Genomic DNA, 21,433 nt, shown 5'->3' on the forward strand with positions numbered 1-21,433 from the left:
TTCCATGACAGAATTAAAAAGGAATTTTGGACTGACCAATATAGATATTTTCAAATATAACTAATATAATAAACAGATTTCCACATTTGGGATGACATTTATTTTTTTCCTCATCAATCTACACACAATACCCCATAATTGTAACGGGTTTCGTCCTCTTTGTCTGACGAGGAGTAGTAGGAAGGATCGGAGGACCAATGCGCAGCGTGGTAAGTGTCCATAATGATATATTTAATAAATCAAAATGAACACTGAACGAAAATAACAAAAGTACAAACAACCCGAAACAGTCCCGTATGGTGAAAACACTAACACAGGATACAACCACCCACAAAACACAAAGAAAAACAGTCTACCTAAATATGGCTCCCAATCAGAGACAACGACTGACACCTGCCTCTGATTGAGAACCATACTAGGCCAAACACATAGAAACAGACAACCTAGACATACAACATAGAATGCCCACCCACATCACACCCTGACCAAACAAAACATAGAAACATACAAAGCAAACTATGGTCAGGGCGTGACAAGTACCCCCCCCCCCCCCAAAGGTGCGGACTCCGGCCGCAAAACCTGAACTATAGGGGAGGGTCCGCGGTGGCGCTCTGGCGCGGGACGTGGACCCACTCCACCATAGTCTTAGCCCGCTTAAGTGGCGTCTTTGGAGCGGCGACCCTCACCGCTGACCTGGACTGGGGACCTAATAAAGGGCACCACTGGACTGAGGAGCGCCTCTGGACTGAGGGGCAGCAGCTCCGGACTGAGGGGAAGCTCCGGACTGAAGGGCACCTCCGGACTGAAGGGCAGCTCCGGACTGAAGGCAGCTCCGGACTGAGGGCAGCTCCGGACTGAAGGGCGGCTCAGGCGGCTCAGAGCACGACGGACAGCTCAGGCGGCTCAGGACAGACGGGCGGCTCAGGACAGAGGGCGGCTCAATTCAATTGATTGGACATGATTTGGAAAGGCTAACACCTGTCTTATATAGGTCCCACAGTTGACAGTGCATGCCAGAGCCAAACCAAGCCATGAGGTAAAAGGAAGTGGTTGTAAAGCGCCGAGACAGGATTGTGTTGAGGCACAGATCTGGGGAAGGGTACCAAAAAAGCTCCTCTCCTCAGCTGTGAAATGGCAAAATAAAGCTCACAGTTCATTAGAAAGTGCATCGGCGATGTCGTACCCACAGCAACTATTAAAACATTCCCAAACCAGAAACCGTGGATTGATGGCAGCATTCACGCGAAACTGAAAGCGTGAACCACTGCTTTTAACCAGGGCAAGGTGACCGGAAACATGACCGAATACAAACAGTGTAGCTATTCCCTCCGCAAGGCAATCAAAACAAGCTAAGCGTCAGTATAGAGACAAAGTAGAGTTGCAATTCAAGGGCTCAGACACAAGATGTATGTGGCAGGGTCTACAGTCAATCACGGATTACAAAAAGAAAACCAGCCCGTCGCGGACCAGGATGTCTTGCCAGACAGACTAAATAACTTCTTTGCTTGCTTTGAGGAACAATACAGTGCCACTGACACGGCCCGCTACCAAAACCTGCGGACTCTCCTTCACTGCAGCCGACGTGAGTAAACATTTAAACGTGTTAACCCTCGCAAGGCTGCAGGCCCAGGCGGCATCCCCAGCCGCGTCCTCAGAGCATGCGCAGACCAGCTGGCTGGTGTGTTTACGGACATATTTAATCAATCCTTATCCCAGTCTGCTGTTCCCACATGCTTCAAGGGCCACCATTGTTCCTGTTCCCAAGAAGCTAAGGTAACTGAGCTAAACGACTACCGCCCGTAGCACTCACTTCCGTCATCATGAAGTGCTTGAGAGACTAGTCAAGGACCATATCACCTCCACCCTACCTGACACCCTAGACCCACTCCAATTTGCTTACCCCCAATAGGTCCACCGATGACGCAATCGCAACCACACTGCACACTGCCCTAACCCATCTGGACAAGAGGAATACCTATGTGAGAATGCTGTTCATCGACTACGGCTCAGCATTTAACACCATAGTACCCCCAAACTCGTCATCAAGCTCGAGACCCTGGTCGACCCGCCCTGTGCAACTGGGTACTGGACTTCCTGACGGGCCGCCCCAGGTGGTGGAGCGTAGGTAACAACATCTCCCATCCGCTGATCCTCAACACTGGGGCACACAAGGGTGCGTTCTGAGCCCTCTCCTGTACTCCCTGTTCACCCACGACTGCGGGCCATGCACGCCTCCAACTCAATCACAAGTTTGCGGACAACACTACAGTGGTAGGCTTGATTACCAACAACGACGAGACGGCCTACAGGGAGGAGGTGAGGGCCCTCGGAGTGTGGTGTCAGGAAAATAACCTCCAACCTCAACGTCAAAAAAAACAAAGGAGATGATTGTAGACTTCAGGAAACAGCAGAGGAGCACCCCCCTATCCACATCGACGGGACAGTAGAGGAGAGGGTAGTAAGTTTTAAGTTCCTCGGCGTACACATCACGGACAAACTGAATTGGTCCACCCACAACAGACAGCGTTGTGAAGAAGGCGCAGCAGCGTCTCTTTAACCTCAGGAGCTGAAGAAATTCGGCTTGTCACCAAAAGCACTCACAAACTTCTACAGATGCACAATCGAGAGCATCCTGTCGGGCTGTATCACCGCCTGGTACGGCAACTGCTCCGCCCACAACCGTAAGGCTCTCCAGAGGGTAGTGAGGTCTGCACAACGCATCACTGGGGGCAAACTACCTGCCCTCCAGGACACCTACACCACCCGATGTCACAGGAAGGCCATAAAGATCATAAGGACAACAACCACCCGAACCACTGCCTGTTTCACCCCGCTATCATCCAGAAGGCGAGGTCAGTACAGGTGCATCAAAGCAGGGACCGAGAGACTGAAAAACAGCTTCTATCTCAAGGCCAGTCAGACCTGTTAAACAGCCACCACTAACATCGAGTGGCTGCTGCCAACATACTGACTCAACTCCAGCTCACTTTAATAATGGAAATTGATGGAAATTGATCAAAATGTATCACTAGCCACTTTAAACAATGCCACTTAATATAATGTATATGTATATACTGTACTCTATATCATCTACTGCATCTTGCCATCTTTATGTAATACATGTATCACTWGCCACTTTAAACTATGCACTTTTATGTTTACATACCCTACATTACTCATCTCATATGTATATACTGTACTCGATACCATCTACTGCATCTTGCCTATGCCGTTCTGTACCATCACTCATTCATATATCTTTATGTACATATTCTTTATCCCTTTACACTTGTGTGTATAAGGTAGTAGTTGTGGAATTGTTAGGTTAGATTACTCGTTGGTTATTACTGCATTGTCTGAACTAGAAGCACAAGCATTTCGCTACACTCGCATTAACATCTGCTAACCATGTGTATGTGACAAATATAATTTGATTTGATTTGATTTGAGCCTGTCCTGTCTAGGAGGATTACCTACATTATGATTGATTTATCATTGCAAAAAAAATTCTTCACGGATATGGGGTAGCAGGTGGTGGTTAGAGCGTTGGGCCAGTAACTGAGTGGTTGTTAGATCGAATCCTCGAGCTGACAAGGTAAAAATCTGTCTTTCTGCCCCTGAACAAGGCCGTTAACCAACTGTTTCTAGGCTGTCATTGTATGCCTTGAAGCATATTTCTTGGTCTTCATACGTTTTCCATGTAAACACTGTAATAAATGCCATTCTCTTTCGCAAAGCCAAATGTTCTCTAGTTTGTAAAAGCATAAAGGTGAATCGAGACCTAATTTATTTACTTTGTCAAACCATGTCAACATGTGGAGCACACTGTGCAACTCAGTTTCAATATACTCAAACTGTACTTGTCAATAGACAGAGAATTCCTGAAAAACAGCTTCAAAACAAATATTGATGTTAGCCGAATCGTTAACACATATTTTTAAGCTAACAATTATTTCAGGTACCATCCCCAGGATCTGGAAGGCGGCCCATATACTCCCCCTTCACAAAGGTGTTGACCTAAATAATTATCGCCCCATTTCCAAACTCTCTTGCCTAGAAAAATTCTAGAATTCTAGAATCCCTCAACTTATACCTAACAAAAATATAAATGCAATATGTAAAGTGTTGGTACCATGTTTCATGTGCTGAAATAAAAGATCCCAGAAATGTTCCAAATGCACAAAACCCCTATTTCTCTCAAATGTTGTGCACAAATTGGTTACATACTTGTTAGTGAGCATTTCACGTTGGCAAGATAATCCATCCAACTAACAAGTGTGGGATATCAAGAAGCTGATTAAACAGCATGATCACAGCCTGGGCAGGGTCGAAGATTCGTTTTGGCCAGTATTCGTTGACGTTTCACATATGCTTTATAGTGCAGATTAGGGTACCAAAAGCTCCAGGATCCGGATCATACATAGATACACTATATATATACAAAAGTATGTGGACATCCCTTCAAATTKGTGGATTCGGCTATTTCAGCCACACCCGTTGCTGGCAAGTGTATAAAATCGAGCACACAGCCATGCAATTTCCTTAGACAAACATTGACAGTAGAATGGCCTTACTGAAGAGCTCAGTGACTTTCAACATGGCACCGTCATAGGATGCCTCCTTTCCAACAAGTCAGTTTGTCAAATTTCTGCCCTACTAGAGCTGCCCCGGTCAACTTTAAGTGCTGTTGAAATGAAGTGAAGTGGAAATGTCTAGGAGCAACAACGGCTCAGCCGCGAAGTGGTAGACCACACAAGCTCACAGAATGGGACCACCGATTGCTGAAGCGCGTAGAGTGTAAAAATTGTTTGTCCTCGGTTACAACCGAGTTGCCTTTGGAAGCAACATCAGCACAAAAACTGTTCGTCGGGAGCTTCATGGAATGGGTTTCCATAGCGAGCAGCGGCACACAAGCCTAAGATCACCATGCGCAATGCCAAGTGTCGGCTGGAGTGGTGTAAAGGTCACTGATATTGGACTCTAGAGCAGTGGAAACGCGTTTTCTGGAGTGATGAATCACGCTTCACCGTCTGCCAGTCCGACGGACGGATCTGGGTTTGGCAGATGCCAGGAGAACACTACATGCCCAAATGCATAGTGCCAACTGTAAAGTTTGGTGGAGGAGGAGGTTTTTCATTGTTAGGGCTGGGCCCCTTAGTTCCAGCGAAGGACAATTTTAACGCTACAGCATACAATGAAATTGTAGACGATTCTGAGCTTCCAACTTTGTGGCAACAGTTTGGGGAAGGCCCTTACCTGTTTCAGCATGACAATTCCCCCGTGAACAAAGGGAGGTCTATACAGAAATGTTTGTCAAGTTCGGTGTGGAAGAATTTGACTGGCCTGCAGAGAGCCCTGACCTCAACCCCATCAAACACCTTCGGGATGAATTGGAACGCTGACTGCGAGCCAGACCTAATCGCCCAACATCAGTGCCCGACCTCACTAATGCTCTTGTCGCTGTATGGAAGCAAGTCCCCGCAGGCTTCTAGTGGAAAACTTCCCAGAAGAGTGGAGGCTGTCATAGCAGCAAAGGGTGGACCAACTCCATATTAATGCGCATGATTTTGGAATGAGATGTTCAACGAATAGGTGTCCACATACCTTTGGTCATGTAGTGTAAGTGAAACTGCCCAGATTACATTTCATTGTTAAAAAATAATCTACCTAATGTTAACTGGCTAACAAAAGTTTAATGACCAAAAGGAAATAACAAATATTGATTGTGTTGCAACTATGTGTTAACTAGCTTAATTCGCTAAATTAGCTAAAATACAAAAAAATGTGTTCAAACAAGGGCAAAGGGGCGACATGGACTGTCTGTGAAACTAAGACATTACTGGAGATCTGGGAAGATGAGAGTATCAAGGTGGAACTGGCAAACACCCACAAAAATACTGTGGTGTATGGGTAAATTTGCGAACGTATGGGGGAAAAAGGCTACTCAAGGAATGCAGAGCAGTGTTGGACATAGATTTTTTTTAAACAACTCACAGTACATTTCAGTTAGGGATGCACTTAGGAAGCTTGGTGGATGAAAAAGACAATTGTCAATATTTTGACATGATTGACCCTATCATTGGCTCACGACCAACAAGAATCCCAATCGGAACTGTGCATACATTGTCATAGATGAGTCCTGTGCCTACTGCTGCAAATCAAAGTCCAAACCAGACACTGAACAGTTCATCATCTGAAATTGACGATTCCTTCCCTAGTGGTAAGTTGACAGAAGGCTATGCATAGCAATGGTAGGTTAACGTGAGCTAGCTAGCAAAATAATTATAACAATGTTAGGCCAAGTAACATTAGTCTACGATTAGTCCACTGATGATGCACACGTCCATTGCTTACAATAAGTAGGCTATGTGAAGCAATGATACATTGTAGCAATTATACACTGTAACAATGGCAATGGTGCAAAGCAATGATACACTACTGTAAGTTACTGGTAGCTAGCTAGTAAAATAATAACAGTAGGCCATGTAATGTATGGCTTGCCTGTGAGTAGTCCCATTGATGATGCAAGTCCGTTGCTTACAATACATAGACCTTTTATTTAACCAACTAGCCAGCTCAGTCACATTTCAACTTATTTTGGTTACAGTAATCAATACTGCAAATGTATTCAAGCCTTGAATCTTTGTTTTTCAGGTGATCCTGCTTGTGCTTCAAGGGACATTATCCAGCAAGCAGGGACCTGTACCATCAGTGACAAAGAGGAAAAGGAAGGCACCAGACACACACAGCACCATGGCAGCAATTGCGGACACAGAATTAACAATTTGAGGAGTGTGTGAAGTTGGAGACTGATCGCCTCTTGAGAGAGAATGAGCAGGTAGATAAAATGGTGCCATGGACAGCAAATGAGGAGAAGAACAGCGAAAGGCAGGTTCAGCAAATGGATGAACTCCTCAGCGAGAATAAGAGCTTTGCTACTGTGTTTCAGCAGCTGTTGTAAAGGACGTCACGCTGCTTGCTTACCGAGTGCCACTTCCTCTTCCTTGCTAGCACACTTGACTGCTCTCCGGAAGCTTCTTACCAGTCAGCGCCACGCGAAAGCTAGCTATTCGTTGGTGCAAGTGGAGACACTTCAGGCTGAGGAGTAAGTTTCACACATCCGCATGTGCTACAGTACATTCACCCCTCAAACTTACTCAACAGCGACCCCAGCATTGTAGAGCCGAGTTACTCGGCACCCCTGTAAAGGACGTCATACTGCTTGCTTAGCGAGTAGCACTTCCTCCCGATTCGGCCCATACCTGGCGCAAATGCGGAACCTCTGCCTTGCTAGCATACGTGACCGCCCTCCTGAAGCGTCTTACCAGTCGGCACGATGCGAAAAGCTAGCGATTCGCTTGCGCAAGTGGGGACACTTCAGGCTGAGGAGTAAGTATCACACATCCCCATGTGCTACATTGGCAAARACATTTGAATGTGTGGCAGGAGCCCTTGTCCCACCTCATGAAAGCTGTCCCCCAACAATACAAAGCAGGCCCAAAACACAAAGTGGTATTTTTTTATTTTTTTTTATTTCACCTTTATTTAACCAGGTAGGCTAGTTGAGAACAAGTTCTCATTTGCAACTGCGACCTGGCCAAGATAAAGCATAGCAGTGTGAACAGACAACAACACAGAGTTACACATGGAGTAAACAATAAACAAGTCAATAACATGGTAGAAAAAAAAAAGAAAAAAAGGAATCTATATACAATGTGTGCAAAAGGCATGAGAGGTAGGCAATAAATCAGATAATTACAATTTAGCAGATTAACACTGGAGGTGTAAATCATCAGAATGATCATGTGCAAGTAGAGATACTGGTGTGCAAAAAAAAAGCAGAAAAGGAAATAAAAGCATATTGGGAGGGTGAGGTAGGTAAATTGGGTGGGCTATATACCGATGGACTATGTTACAGCTGCAGCGATCGGTTAGCTGCTCGGATAGCAGATGTTTAAAGTTGTGAGGAGATAAAAGTCTCCAACTTCAGAGATTTTTGCAATTCGTTCCAGTCGCAGCAGCAGCAAGAGAAACTGGAAGAAAGGCGTCCAAATGAGGTTTTTGGCTTTAGGATGATCAGTGAGATACACCTGCTAGAGCGCGTGCTACGGTGGGTGTAGCCATCGTGACCAGTTGAACTGAGATAAGGCGGCACTTTACCTACATAGCCTTGTAGATGACCTGGAGCCAGTGGGTCTGACGGCGAACATGTAGCGAGGCCAGCCGACTAGGGCATACAGGTCGCAGTGATGGTCGAATAAGGTGCTTTAGTAACAAAACGATGGCACTGTGATAAACTGCATCCAGTTGTGCTGAGTAGAGTATTGGAAGCCATTTTGTAGATGACATCGCCGAAGTCGAGGATCGTAGGATAGTCATTTCACTAGGGGGAGTTTGGCGGCGTGAGTGAAGGAGGCTCTGTTGCGAAATAGAAAGCCGACTCTAGATCTGATTTTGATTGGAGATGTGTGATATGAGTCTGGAAGGAGAGTTTGCAGTCTAGCCAGACACCTAGGTACTTATAGATGTCCACATATTCTAGGTCAGAACCGTCCAGGGTGGTGATCTAGTCGGGCGTGCGGGTGCAGCAGCGAACGGTTGAAGAAGCATGCATTTGGTTTTACTAGCGTTTAAGAGCAGTTGGAGGCCACGGAAGGAGTGTTGAATGGCATTGAAGCTCGTTTGGATGTTGGTTATCACAGTGTCCAAAGAAGGGCCAAAGTATACAGAATGGTGTCGTCTGCGTAGAGGTGGATCAGGGAATCGCCCGCAGCAAGAGCAACATCATTGATATATACAGAGAAAAGAGTCGGCCCGAGAATTGAACCCTGTGGTACCCCCATAGAGACTGCCAGAGGACCGGACAGCATGCCTTCCGATTTGACGCACTGAACTCTGTCTGCAAAGTAGTTGGTGAACCAGGCAAGGCAGTCATTAGAAAAAACCGGAGGCTACTGAGTCTGCCGATAAGAATATGGTGATGACAGAGTCGAAAGCCTTTGCCAGGTCGATGAAGACGGCAGCACAGTACTGTCTTTTATCGATGCCGGTTATGATATCATTTAGACCTTGAGCGTGGCTGAAGTGCACCCGTGACCGGCTCGGAAACCGGATTGCACAGCGAGAAGGTACGGTGGGATTCGAGATGGTCAGTGATCTGTTTGTTGACTTGGCTTTCGAAGACCTTAGATAGGCAGGGCAGGATGGATATAGTCTGTAACAGTTTGGGTCCAGGGTGTCTCCCCCTTTGAAGAGGGGATGACCGCGGCAGCTTTCCAATCCTTGGGGATCTCAGATGATACGAAGGAGAGGTTGAACAGGCTGGTAAATAGGGGGTGCGACAATGGCGGCGGACAGTTTCAGAAATAGGGGTCCAGATTGTCAAGCCCAGCTGATTTGTATGGGTCCAGGTTTCGAGCTCTTTCAGAACATCTGCTATCTGGATTTGGGTAAAGGAGAAGCTGGGGAGGCTTGGGCGAGTAGCAGCGGGGGGGCGGGGCTGTTGGCCAAGGTTGGAGTCGCCAGGAGGAAGCATGGCCAGCCATTGAGAAATGCTTGTTGAAGTCTTCGATTATCACGGATTTATCGGTGTGACCTGTGTACCTAGCCTCAGTGCAGTGGCAGCTGGAGGGGTGCTCTTGTTCTCCATGGACTTTACAGTATCCCAGAACTTTTTGGAGTTAGAGCTACAGGATGCAAATTTCTGCTTGAAAAAGCTGGCCTTTGCTTTCCTGACTGACTGCGTGTATTGGTTCCTGACTTCCCGTGACAGTTGCATATCGCGTGGGCTCTCGATGCTATTGCAGTTCGCCACAGGATGTTTTTGTGCTGGTCGAGGGCAGTCAGGTCTGGAGTGAACCAAGGGCTATATCTGTTCTTAGTTCTGCATTTTTTGAACGGAGCATGCGTGTCTAATATGGTGAGGATGTAACTTTTAAAGAATGACCAGGCATCCTCAACTGACGATGAGGTCAATATCCATCCAGGGTACCCGGGCCAGGTCGATTAGAAAGGCCTGCTCGCAGAAGTGTTTTAGGGAGCGTTTGATAGTGATGAGGGGTGGTGTTTGACCGCGGCCCCAGCGGATACAGGCAATGAGGCAGTGATCGCTGAGATTTTGATGAAGACAGCAGCGGTGTATTTGGAGGGCAGGTTGGTCAGGATAATGTCTATTAGGGTGCCCATGCTGACGGATTTAGGTTGTACCTGTAGGTTCCTTGATGATTGTGTGGGAGATTGAGGGCATCTAGCCTAGATTGTAGGACTGCCGGGTGGTTAAGCATATCCCAGTTTAGGTCACCTAACAGAACAAACTTGAAGCTAGATGGGGAGCGATCAATTCACAGATGGTGTCCAGGGCACAGCTGGGAGCTGAGGGGCGTAGCAGGCGGCAACAGTGAGAGACTTATTTCTGGAGAGATTAATTTTAAAATTAGAAGTTCGAACTGTTTGGGCAACCTTGAAAGTATGACAGAACTTTGCAGGCTATCTCTGCAGTAGATTGCAACTCCTCCCCCTTTGGCAGTTCTATCTTGACGGAAAGTGTTATAGTTGGGTATGGAAATCTCAGAATTTTTGGTGGCCTTCCTAAGCCAGGATTCAGACACGGCAAGGACATCAGGGTTGGCAGAGTGTGCTAAAGCGGTGAGTAAGACAAACTTAGGGAGGAGGCTTCTGATGTTGACATGCATGAGGCCAAGGCTTTTTCGATCACAGAAGTCAACAAATGAGGGTGCCTGGGGKCATGCAGGGCCTGGGTTAACCTCCACATCACCCGAGGAACAGAGGAGTAGTAGGATGAGGGTGCGGCTAAAGGCTATCAAAACTGGTCGCCTAGAGCGTTGGGGACAAGGAATAAAAGGAGCAGATTTATGGCCGTGGTAGAATAGATTCTGGGCATAATGTGCAGACAGGGGTATGGTGGGGCAGGGGTACAGCGGAGGCAAGCCCAGGCACTGGGTGATGATAAGAGAGGTTGTATCTCTGGACATGCTGGTCTCAATGGGTGAGGTCACCGCATGTGTGGGAGGTGGGACGAAGGGGGTATCAGAGGTACGGAYAGTGGAACTACGGGGTCCATTGCAAACCAAAACAATGATAACTATGATAACTAGCCTGAACAACAGTATACAAGGCATATTGATATTTGGCAGAGACATACAGTAAGGCATAAAGTGATTGCAGGTCTTGATTGGGTGAGCTAGCTAAAACAACAGGTGAGATAACAGCAGCTAGTCAGCTAACACAGCAACAGCAGGTAAAAATGGCGACGACTAGGCAGAGAGGGTCGGATTAACTACACACAGAGCCTGAGTTAAAACACAGAGCCGACAGATAAAACACAAGTAAACAGAATGGAGTACCGTAAATTAATGGACAGTCCGGCAGGCATCAGCTATGTAGCCAGGTGATCATAGTGTCCAGGGGGCAGCCGTAGATAGAGCAGGGAAGTCGCCGCTAAGCTAGCACGCGGTGTTTAAAGTTAGTAGCCCGGGGGGGGGTGAGTCTGCTCAGACGAAGGGGGTCTGCTCAGACGGAGGCCAGTTGAGGGTACAGCGGATGGGGTATTCGTCTGCAGACCAGATGTGGACGTGTCGACAGAGAATCCAGGCCGGATGGCGAGAGAGAGGTTGTGATTGTAGAATTGTGTTTGCTAACTGATGCTAGCTTCGTAGCAGTGGCACTAGCTGTGCTAGCTGCGTTAGCTGCAGGCTAGCTGTGAGGATCAGAAGTAGTGGCTCAGGGATTACGGCAGGGATCCGGCGTTGTTGTCGAGAGACAGTCCGATGCTGTTAAATTGGTGAGTAATATCCAGGCTAATAYCAGGGCTGGTGTCTGTGCCGAAAGTAAAAGCTGCTAGCATCGGTTAAAAATGGCTAAGTAGCTTGTAGCTGGTAGCTTGTAGCTGGTTAGCTACTGGGGGTTCTTGAATGTGTTCCACAGTTCCAACGGTAAAGCTGCTAGCATCGGTTAAAAATGGCTAAGTAGCTTGTAGCTGGTAGCTTGTAGCTGGTTAGCTACTGGGGGTTCGTGGATGTGTTCCAAAGATAAAAAATGATAGCGATTCCGTACCACATTGGGTGAGGTAGGTTACCGGAAGGTATAATCGAATTGAAAATCGAAAAGAGATAGAAAAAAWAAWAATAATAAATATATACAAGAAGTACGAAAAAATACAATGTGCACGAGAGCACTAAAAAATACACGTCTACACTGCTACGCCATCTTGGATAGTATCCCCCCACAACTCTATTTGGAACTTCAGTGTACACAGCCTCAGATGTGACTCACCTAGAATGCCTTCAAAAAGTATTCATAACCCTTGACTTATTCCACATTTCATTGTGTTACAGCCTGAATTCAAAATTGATCAAATATWGATTTTTTTCACCCATCTATACACAATACCCCATAATGACATGAAAACATGTTTTCAGACATTTTGCAAATGTATTGAAAATAGAATCCAGAAATAACTAATTTACATAAGTATTCACACCCCTGAGTCAAAACTTTGTAGAAGAACCTTTGGCAGTGATTACAGCTGTGAGTCTTTCTGGGTAAGTCTCTAAGAACATTCCGCACTTGGATTGTGTAACATTTGTCCGTTATTCTTTATAAAATTATTCAAGCTTTTGTCAAATTGGTTGTTGATCATTGCTAGACAACTATTTTCAGTTCAAGTGGATTTAAGTCAAAAGTGTCACTCAGACACCCAGGAACTTTCACTATATTCTTGGTAAGCACCTCCAATGTATATTTAATGATTACAAGCATACCCATAATATGATGCAGCCACCACTATGCTTGAAAATATGGAGAGTGGTACTCACTAATGTGTTGTATTTGCGCCAAACATAACAATTCMTTTGAATTTATTTTCCACCAAAAAAAGAACATGCGGTATTGTGTGTTTAAATTCAGGTTGTAACATAACAAAATGTGGAAAAAGTCAAGGGGTGTGAATACTTTCTCAAGGCACCGTATACATAATTGACAACGAGCCATCAACATCCACCACAACCACATATCGTCATCTGTAGCCATCCGTTGCAGAAATGTTGTCTGATTTGATCAAATACATCTAAATACATCATTCTAATTAGTTCCATTTTGGTTTTTAGACAGTAAATAATATATGTTATTTATGTGATCAGATTTAACATACATCAATTAAGGCATATGTTTATTATATACAGTAATAATAATATGTTTATGTTACATAATAATAGCATGTTATGTTAACAATGTTGCAGCCAATGATTGCCATCTTGAATAGATAAGGCCCCTGTAGCCTAGTTTATGAACATTGATTACTTAAATACGTTGTTTTTCTCACACAAAAAAACAAGACCAAGCCAAATCAATATTGTGTTCATTTATTTCAATTGATTGTTTGCACAGCCTACACATATTCTATGCTTGATTGTTAAAATACTGGTTCATCGTAATGTACAATGTGAAATTCTATTTGACAGTTTTGCTTGTCATAACAATGAACTTCAGCAACTGATGATTCCATGCTTTCCATGTTCTATTTTGAAGCCTGGCAAAGTATGAGGCGAGTGCATCTCTGACGGCACTGCTGCTGTGGCACCTGGCCCTCCCTTCCAGTTGCTTTGCTGGGAATTATTTGTTGTTGTACTTCATCCTACTCAAAAGTCTCATTATGAATTTWAAAAAAATGATGCAGCACACAGCATGGTGTAATCAGTTTGTTTATTATGTCAATGTGAGTCATTGCGTTTAAGCAAACACCTCCATCTTCCCTTCAGTTGACCAAAAACCCTCTCTACAGTAATGTGAGAAGTACTGGGCCTCATTAACGTTGGTCTGCACAGGTGTGATTCCTCCTCTCTCTGAGTAGGGCTTCATCAGCGACCGAAGAAGTTGGTAGGCAGATTCTCCTAATAATACATTTGGTGCATTCACTCCATGAAAGGTCTCAGTCCATCTTGGGAGTAGTCGGCCCTCCTGACTCTTGGTAAATAGTACTGAATTGACCAGGACATGGGCATCATGAACTGTACCAGTTCAACCAATGTGGATGTCCCAAAACTTACATTTGTGATCTATAACCCCTTGTAGGATCACAGAGTAAAACCTCTTTCTATTATAATAGTCCCCCTTGTCTTGTGGTGCTAAGATGGGTATATGAGTGCCATTGATTGCTCCACAGCATTGAGGGAATCCTGGTTGACGGTCATGGAATCCGTTTACTATGTCTCTGAACTCAGCCTCCGTTGGTTCTCTTGATGTAAATGTTTAACATTTTCTCCCGGGGGAGACCAGCAGTTTGATTAGTGACTGTACATGCAGTTGACAAACCTACACCAAACAATAACGAGATGGTTTCAATCAATCAAATGTATTTATGAAGCCCTTTTTACATCAGACGATGTCACAAAGTGCTATACAGAAACCTAGCCTAAAACCCCAAAGAGCAAGCAATGCAGATGTAGAAGCACGGTGACTAGGAAAAACTCCCTAGAAAGGCAAGAACCTAGGAAGAAACATAGAGAGGAACCAGGCTCTGAGGGGTGGCCAGTCCTCTTCTGGCTGTGCTGGGTGGAGATTATAACAGTACATGGCCAAGATGTTCAAACATTCATAGATGATCAGCAGGGTCAAATAATAATAATCACAGTAGTTGTAGAGGGTGCAACAGGTCAGCACCTGAGGAGTAAATGTCAGTTAACTCTGAATGATCGGCTATGAAAAGCTAAAGACAGCAGGTGCGGTGGAGAGAGAGAGTCAGCCACCACTGTGCCTCCCTTGGAACAGCCCATATACTCATGGTAAAAGAGAAATACATGGCTGATGCTTACTACTTCAAATTGTAAACATGAATGGTAAGCTACAATATAGCAATTCTAGCCAAAATAATATGTATAGCAAATAATAATGATAGATCTGATAGTGCATGCATGTCAATATCACTTATTTGAAAACAGAATATAAAACATTTAAAATTAAATGATATATGCATGCCATCATGTCATTTTGGRTAGTGTTCTTCACTGATATTAGATGGCTGGTGCCATCTAACGGAGAACATTTTAACTGCACTTGTGGGTCAATTTTCGGGTCATGGCTAGAAGGAATCCAGCTTTTGTCAGAATTGACTTTTCGTAGCAGGTTTTGGAGAATTTACGCGGCAAGTTAGGAGAATTAGGTTAAGTTTAGGAAAAAGGTTAGGTTTAGCTCAAATGTATATAAAAAAACTTGACAAAAGCTGAATCCAATCTAGACATGACACAATTTTCGTGACTGTTATTATAGGCTATAGACAACAAGTTGCGCAGAAATATCCAGGCATCTTTTTACTCACCATGTTGCATGTTATTGGATGAGTACAGTATGCTGAGAAACATTACATTTCATTAACTCTTGATTCATCATTAAAAACGGTTGGCCTTGGCGTTGTTGTGTGAGCCTCCTGTGTCGGTTTAGGTGGATAGTTTGCTATTGTACTGCTGCTTTTACATAGTTCAATAAATGCATAATGGTCCCGACATTTTGGCAATACTTTTTAACTTGGTTCAAGGAAATCATAAGAGGAAGTTGACATTTTTGTAAATTCATTCAGGTTATTGACTATGGCGATATCGTCTATATGAATGCAGTTGCCACTGTACTGAAACCATTTGACACAGTTTATCATAGCGCATTGTGCTTTATTACGGGTGATGGGTTCAGTACACATCATTGCGTTTTGTATCAGAAAGTAGGCTGGCCCTCCTTGAAGTCTCATAGATCGATACATTGCACTCTTTTTGTCTAAAAAGCCCTCTTGTATAAACTTCTGCCATACCTTACCTCATTGTTGACCTTCAGACTTGCAGTATAAGTTACCAGACCCCGACTCAAGGATGGCTAACCCTGGAGATCGCTTCAATATCCACCGAGTTAGGTAAATCTTCTTTTAGTTTTTTTGTGCCTCATGTGGAATGATCTTCAAAGGTCCTTAAAGTTGGTGGACTTGGTGTCTCTATGGCAATTCAGGCGGATGTTAGCTATAATAAACCGTGTCAAATGGTTTAAGTACAGTGGCAACTGCTTTCTTTTTTACTGAACAATGTGTTTGTTTCATATGATTGTGTTTTGCTTTTCATGTTTTGTGTTTGCTTTTCATGTATTGTGTAATTGATGTGTATATATATATGTATAGTGTAATTGTTGTTTATTGATGTGTTGGATAGGTCATCATTGTAAATAAGAATGTATTCTTAATTGACTTACCTGTAAAATAAAGGTAAAAAAATCAAATCAAATAATAACCATCTCCACACGTGACAAACTCCCCAATCTGTTATCTGTTGTGTGTGTATGTAAGGTGCGCGTTTCATGTTCCACTACAGTGTATACATCAACATTATGACTGCTGTTACTACACATACAGTCAGAGGTACAGTATGAAGACAAAGACTTGGTGCTGATGGCTCAAGTAAGGTGACAGCTGTCCTCTATGGAGCCCACTGAATAATTAAGTACACAGGTTAAATATTGTTCCTCCCTCGCCTTAAGCAATAGCTGCTGGGCACAAACTGGTTGAATCAACGTTGTTTCAATGTCATTTGTTAGATGTATTGTGATGTGGAATCTATGTGGAAAATGCATTGGATTTGAAAAAAGTAATCAACCTAAACTGTTGTTATGAGGGTGACATTTCTACCACAGGATTATGTTATCATGGTAACCAAATTTCAACATAAACAAACCTTGTACGAAGTATGTTGAATTTGTACCTTTAAAACAATGTCACGTCTTCAACGTTATTCCCACTATCAGAAAAATAACTATAGACTGGGCAGCACCTTCTACTGGAGAAATGATCTATCTACAGCTACCCTTTGGTCTCCCATCCAGGGTTTTAACCTAACCAAGTCCAGCCCTGCTTAGCTTTGATATTTGTCACTGATTATTACCAATATGCTGTCATGAGAATGATTTTTGAGAGATCTCCACTTAAAAACGGAATAGATTCACTGTTAATATCATCAAGATATATTGTTTCAATTCAAAATAGGATTAAAATAAAAATAGACAATACATATATGACTGGTTGATTTCAATAATTATATTTTAGTCATATTGAATTGTGTTTGGTTGTCAACGCAACCAAATATCAACATTTGAAGGAGATGTATCTTCTGTTTGGATAGTTCCATCTAAGCCACTGACTTAGTCTGCCTTTAATCCCAGTTTGGCTACAAATTAATAATTGATATTCATGTCTCTTTATTTAAAGTGCATTTAAAGTTTGATTTGATTTAGTCCTATTCTTTGACTTAGATTTTTGTTTGAGATGGAGGTGTGAATCCAACATATCAATAATTAATTTGTATTCAAACTATAATTAAAGTCATACTAAGTCAGTGGCACAAGATGGAACTATCCAAGGAGAAGATACATCTTCCTTCAAATGTTGATATTTGGTTGCGTTGACAACCAAACACAATTTAATATTACTTTTGAAATACAATACATTGAGCATATTAACTTGTCCACAAGTAACACATGATATGTTGGATTCACATCTCCAACTCAACCAAAAATACAAGTTAAAACCTCTTAAGGATCCGTCCAGATGAGTCTGACGACGCGCAGGTGCGCGTAACAATGGTGACAGGCGTGCACCATAACGAGCAGCCTGGTGACCTAGAGGCCGGAGAGGGCGCACAAATGGCAGTTAGGGCCTACATAAAGCTGTCCAAACAGCAGGATTAGCCCCTGTCAATTTTCACCTAAAATGACATACCCAATCTAACTGCCTGTAGCTCAGGACCTCAAGCGAGTAATGCATATTCTTGATACCATTTGAAAGGAAACACTTTGAAGTTTATGGAAATGTGAAAGAAATGTAGTAGAATATAACACAATAAATCTGGTAAAAGATAATACAAAGAAAAAAACAACCGTTCTTTTGTAAAAAAAATAAAAATGCCATAATGTATTATTCCAGCCCAGGTGCAATTTAGATTTTGGCCATAAGATGGCAGCAGTGTATGTGCAAAATTTTAGACTGATCCAATGAACCATTATATTTCTGTTCAACATTTTGTAGCAAGACTGCCCAAATGTGCCTAATTTGTTTATTAATAACTTTTCATGTTTAAAATTGTGCACTATCCTCAAACAGTAGCATAGTATTATTTCACTGTAATAGCTACTGTAAATTGAGCAGTGCAGTTAGATTAACAAGAATTTAAGCTTTCTGTCAATATCAGATATGTCTATGTCCTGGGAAATGTTATTGTTACTTACAACCTCATGCTAATTGCATTAGCCTACGTTAGCTCAACCGTRCCGTGGAACACCGATCCCGAAAAACATAGCTGATATGGCTGACTTGCTTAAACAAATGTGGTTTCTACTGACAATTGAGATGTACAAACTATGGCATAAGGGAACGATGAGCAGATAAGAGGCAATAAATAATAATAAGATAATAATAAGAGGCGTAATTCCGATTAAGACATTAATGAGCGAGCTAAGACAGACGTAGTCAATATAACTATTTGTTCAGCACTTTTGAAATGTGCAACGACAGATTTCAGAACAAGGGCCATTCTTACTGTATTCTCCAGGTACACCAAGATAGAACTGTAGGATAAGTAAAGGTTAAGCAGACAATGAAAGCGCTTACAAGATTTGATGAGGACATTTCTCTAAAACAGGCTATAGGCTACATGTGCATCACCAAGTCAGACCAGTAGGCTAAGTTATGAGGGGGAAAGGGACCAAATTAGTATTACTTTCTTAGATATGGTATACATATCTCCCTGGCATATTACATTATTTATACAGCAGCATACAATACTTTTTTGGACTCACCTTGTTGTGCTGTGCTCACTTGAACAGGAAGGTGGTCCTTCTTGTGGGGAAATTTTGTCATCAAACTTCATGCTCAAAGTCTGGCATTCCCTGGATTTATGGTGCTTTCAAGACAACTGGGAACTTGGAAAAAAAACAAGGTTGAATCATCGTGTCAGTGATCTTCAGGTCGGAGCTCTAGAAAGAGGCCCGAGTTCCCGACTTGGAATTCCGAGTTGGATGACCATTCAAAACGTATTTTCCTAGTCGGAGCTCGTTTTTTTTGTTGAGTTCCCAGTTGTTTTGAACTCACTGAAGTTTGAGATTTCCCAGTTCTGAGTTTCCAGTTGTTTTGAACGCGGCAGAAGTCATGCTGAAGTTAACCTTTTCTGGCCTATAGTGTTGAGTGTGAATGTTTATCCTTTTAAGCTTGGAAAAGAGACCCTTAGACACAGACTTGTACCACACATCCTCTCCACCGAATAGCAGGCAGGGTAAGCAAAATCAGGATTGCGCTTGCAGTTTGCCACTGATTTCTTTCAAACCACTCATTGTTGAATTTGCGACTTCCAATTTGTTGTGTAATGTTCATGTCCAATGGCCGATGAGAACCGACACGACACATCTATAATTTCTCTTCATATGACAAGGATTGAAAAGGATTTGCCAGATTGTCGACGTGATTCATAATGATGACTGCTTGTCTAGCTTGCTAGCTAAGATTTTGAAAGTATGATGCTGTCATGATCAGTCCAATCAAAGCTACGGTAGATATAATGTGATTTGAGGTAATTTTATCTGTGACCAATGACCTTGAGCCTTCTTGGATGGGCACTTCTAATGTAAATGTATGGCAGCACCCAATGGGGCTTGAGCTTTCAAGCTCTCCCTGTAGATTTTGCGCTAAGGTAGTGTTGCCATGAGAGCCAATCACGGTGCTACTAGAGAAGATTACCAACCCCTACGCTCTGTATTTTCCGCTGGCTGCCAATCCACCACAAAAAGCACTGAGCTAGGCTGAAACACTTGCATTTATGAGTTGCCTTACTCAAGAAAGCAAACAAGAGGCTTTATATATATTATTATATTATATTATTGTTTGCAAACTGATATGTGACACGTATTAATGCCATAATAACAGGCTCTGCCCCACCTGCCCTGAATGACGGGTCGCTACTGATTGAGACACATCCAATGCAAATAACCATATACAGTATCTTTAGCTTAAACTGACAGATTTTTATTGGGATTTTTTATTATGCTAACTGATGTTTGTGAGGGTGCGGACATCGACTCTAATGGTTAATAAGTGACAACACACAACATATATATAAATATAAATTAATCCCATTACTAAACAATATGAAAGTAGATCTGTTTAAATGGACAATATTCCCATAAATCTTACTGGTAGAATAAACCTCCTCAAAATGGCATTGCTCCCAAATGTTTTAGATTTATTCTTGGTAATACCAATTACCCCACCAAAGATATTCTTTAAAAAAGTATATTCAGCCATAACAGACTTTTTATGTGAAAATATAACTCATAAAATAAAAAGGGAAGTTTTATATCTCCTGAAGTCTGAAGGTGGTTTTAACCTCCCAGACTTGGAATTGTATCAACTTGCCACCCAAGGCTTTTACGTGAGACATATTGTTAAATGCACTAAAGAGGAACAATGGGTACATATTAAAGATACGCATTCTCACACCCAGAATCTTTTCATGTCTATTTTCAAAGGATAAAGCTAAGCACATTAAGAACTTCATAGTTAAAAACATTATAACAATATGGAAGAAAATGAAACATTATACAAGAATCAATATCACTTCCAAAAACACAACGCTATGGAACGATTGTAACGCTCGTCAGAAGGAGACCAAGGTGCAGCGTGYTACGTGTTCATGCTTCTTTATTAAAAACCAAACACCAAACAAAAACAACAAAAGAACAACGAACGTAACGTCTTGAAGGCTCACCAGAGCTAACAAAAACAACATCCCACAACCTAAAGTGGCAAAACAGGCTGCCTAAGGATGATTCCCAATCAGAGACAACGATAGACAGCTGTCCCTGATTGAGAACCATACCCTGCCAAAACATAGAAAACCAAAACATAGAAATAAAGAACATAGAATGCCCACCCAAATCACACCCTGACCAAACCAAAAAGAGACATAAAGAAGGCTCTCTAAGGTCAGGGCGTGACAACTATCCTTAGATAGCTTTTCAGAATGTACCGGATTAGCTGGTCCATATGGAAAACTAAGGCATAGAAACCATAAATGACTTACACGGAACCCAAACCGTCTGTGCGCCATCGTGCATAAATGTATTTTGTCCCCCCACACCAAATGCGATCACAACACCCAGGTTAAAATATCAAAACAAACTCTAAACCAATTACATTAATTTGGGGACAGGTCGAAAAGCATTAAACATTTATGGCAATTTAGCTAGCTAGCTTGCACTTGCTAGCAAATTTTTCCTATTTAGCTAGCTTGCTGTTGCTAGCTAATTTGTCCTGGGATATAAACATTGAGTTGTTATTTACCTGAAATGCACAAAGTCCTCTACTCCGACAATTAATCCACACATAAAACGGTCAACCGAA

This window comes from Salvelinus sp. IW2-2015, linkage group LG13, assembly GCF_002910315.2.
Source record: "Salvelinus sp. IW2-2015 linkage group LG13, ASM291031v2, whole genome shotgun sequence".
NCBI lineage: Eukaryota > Metazoa > Chordata > Actinopteri > Salmoniformes > Salmonidae > Salvelinus > Salvelinus sp. IW2-2015.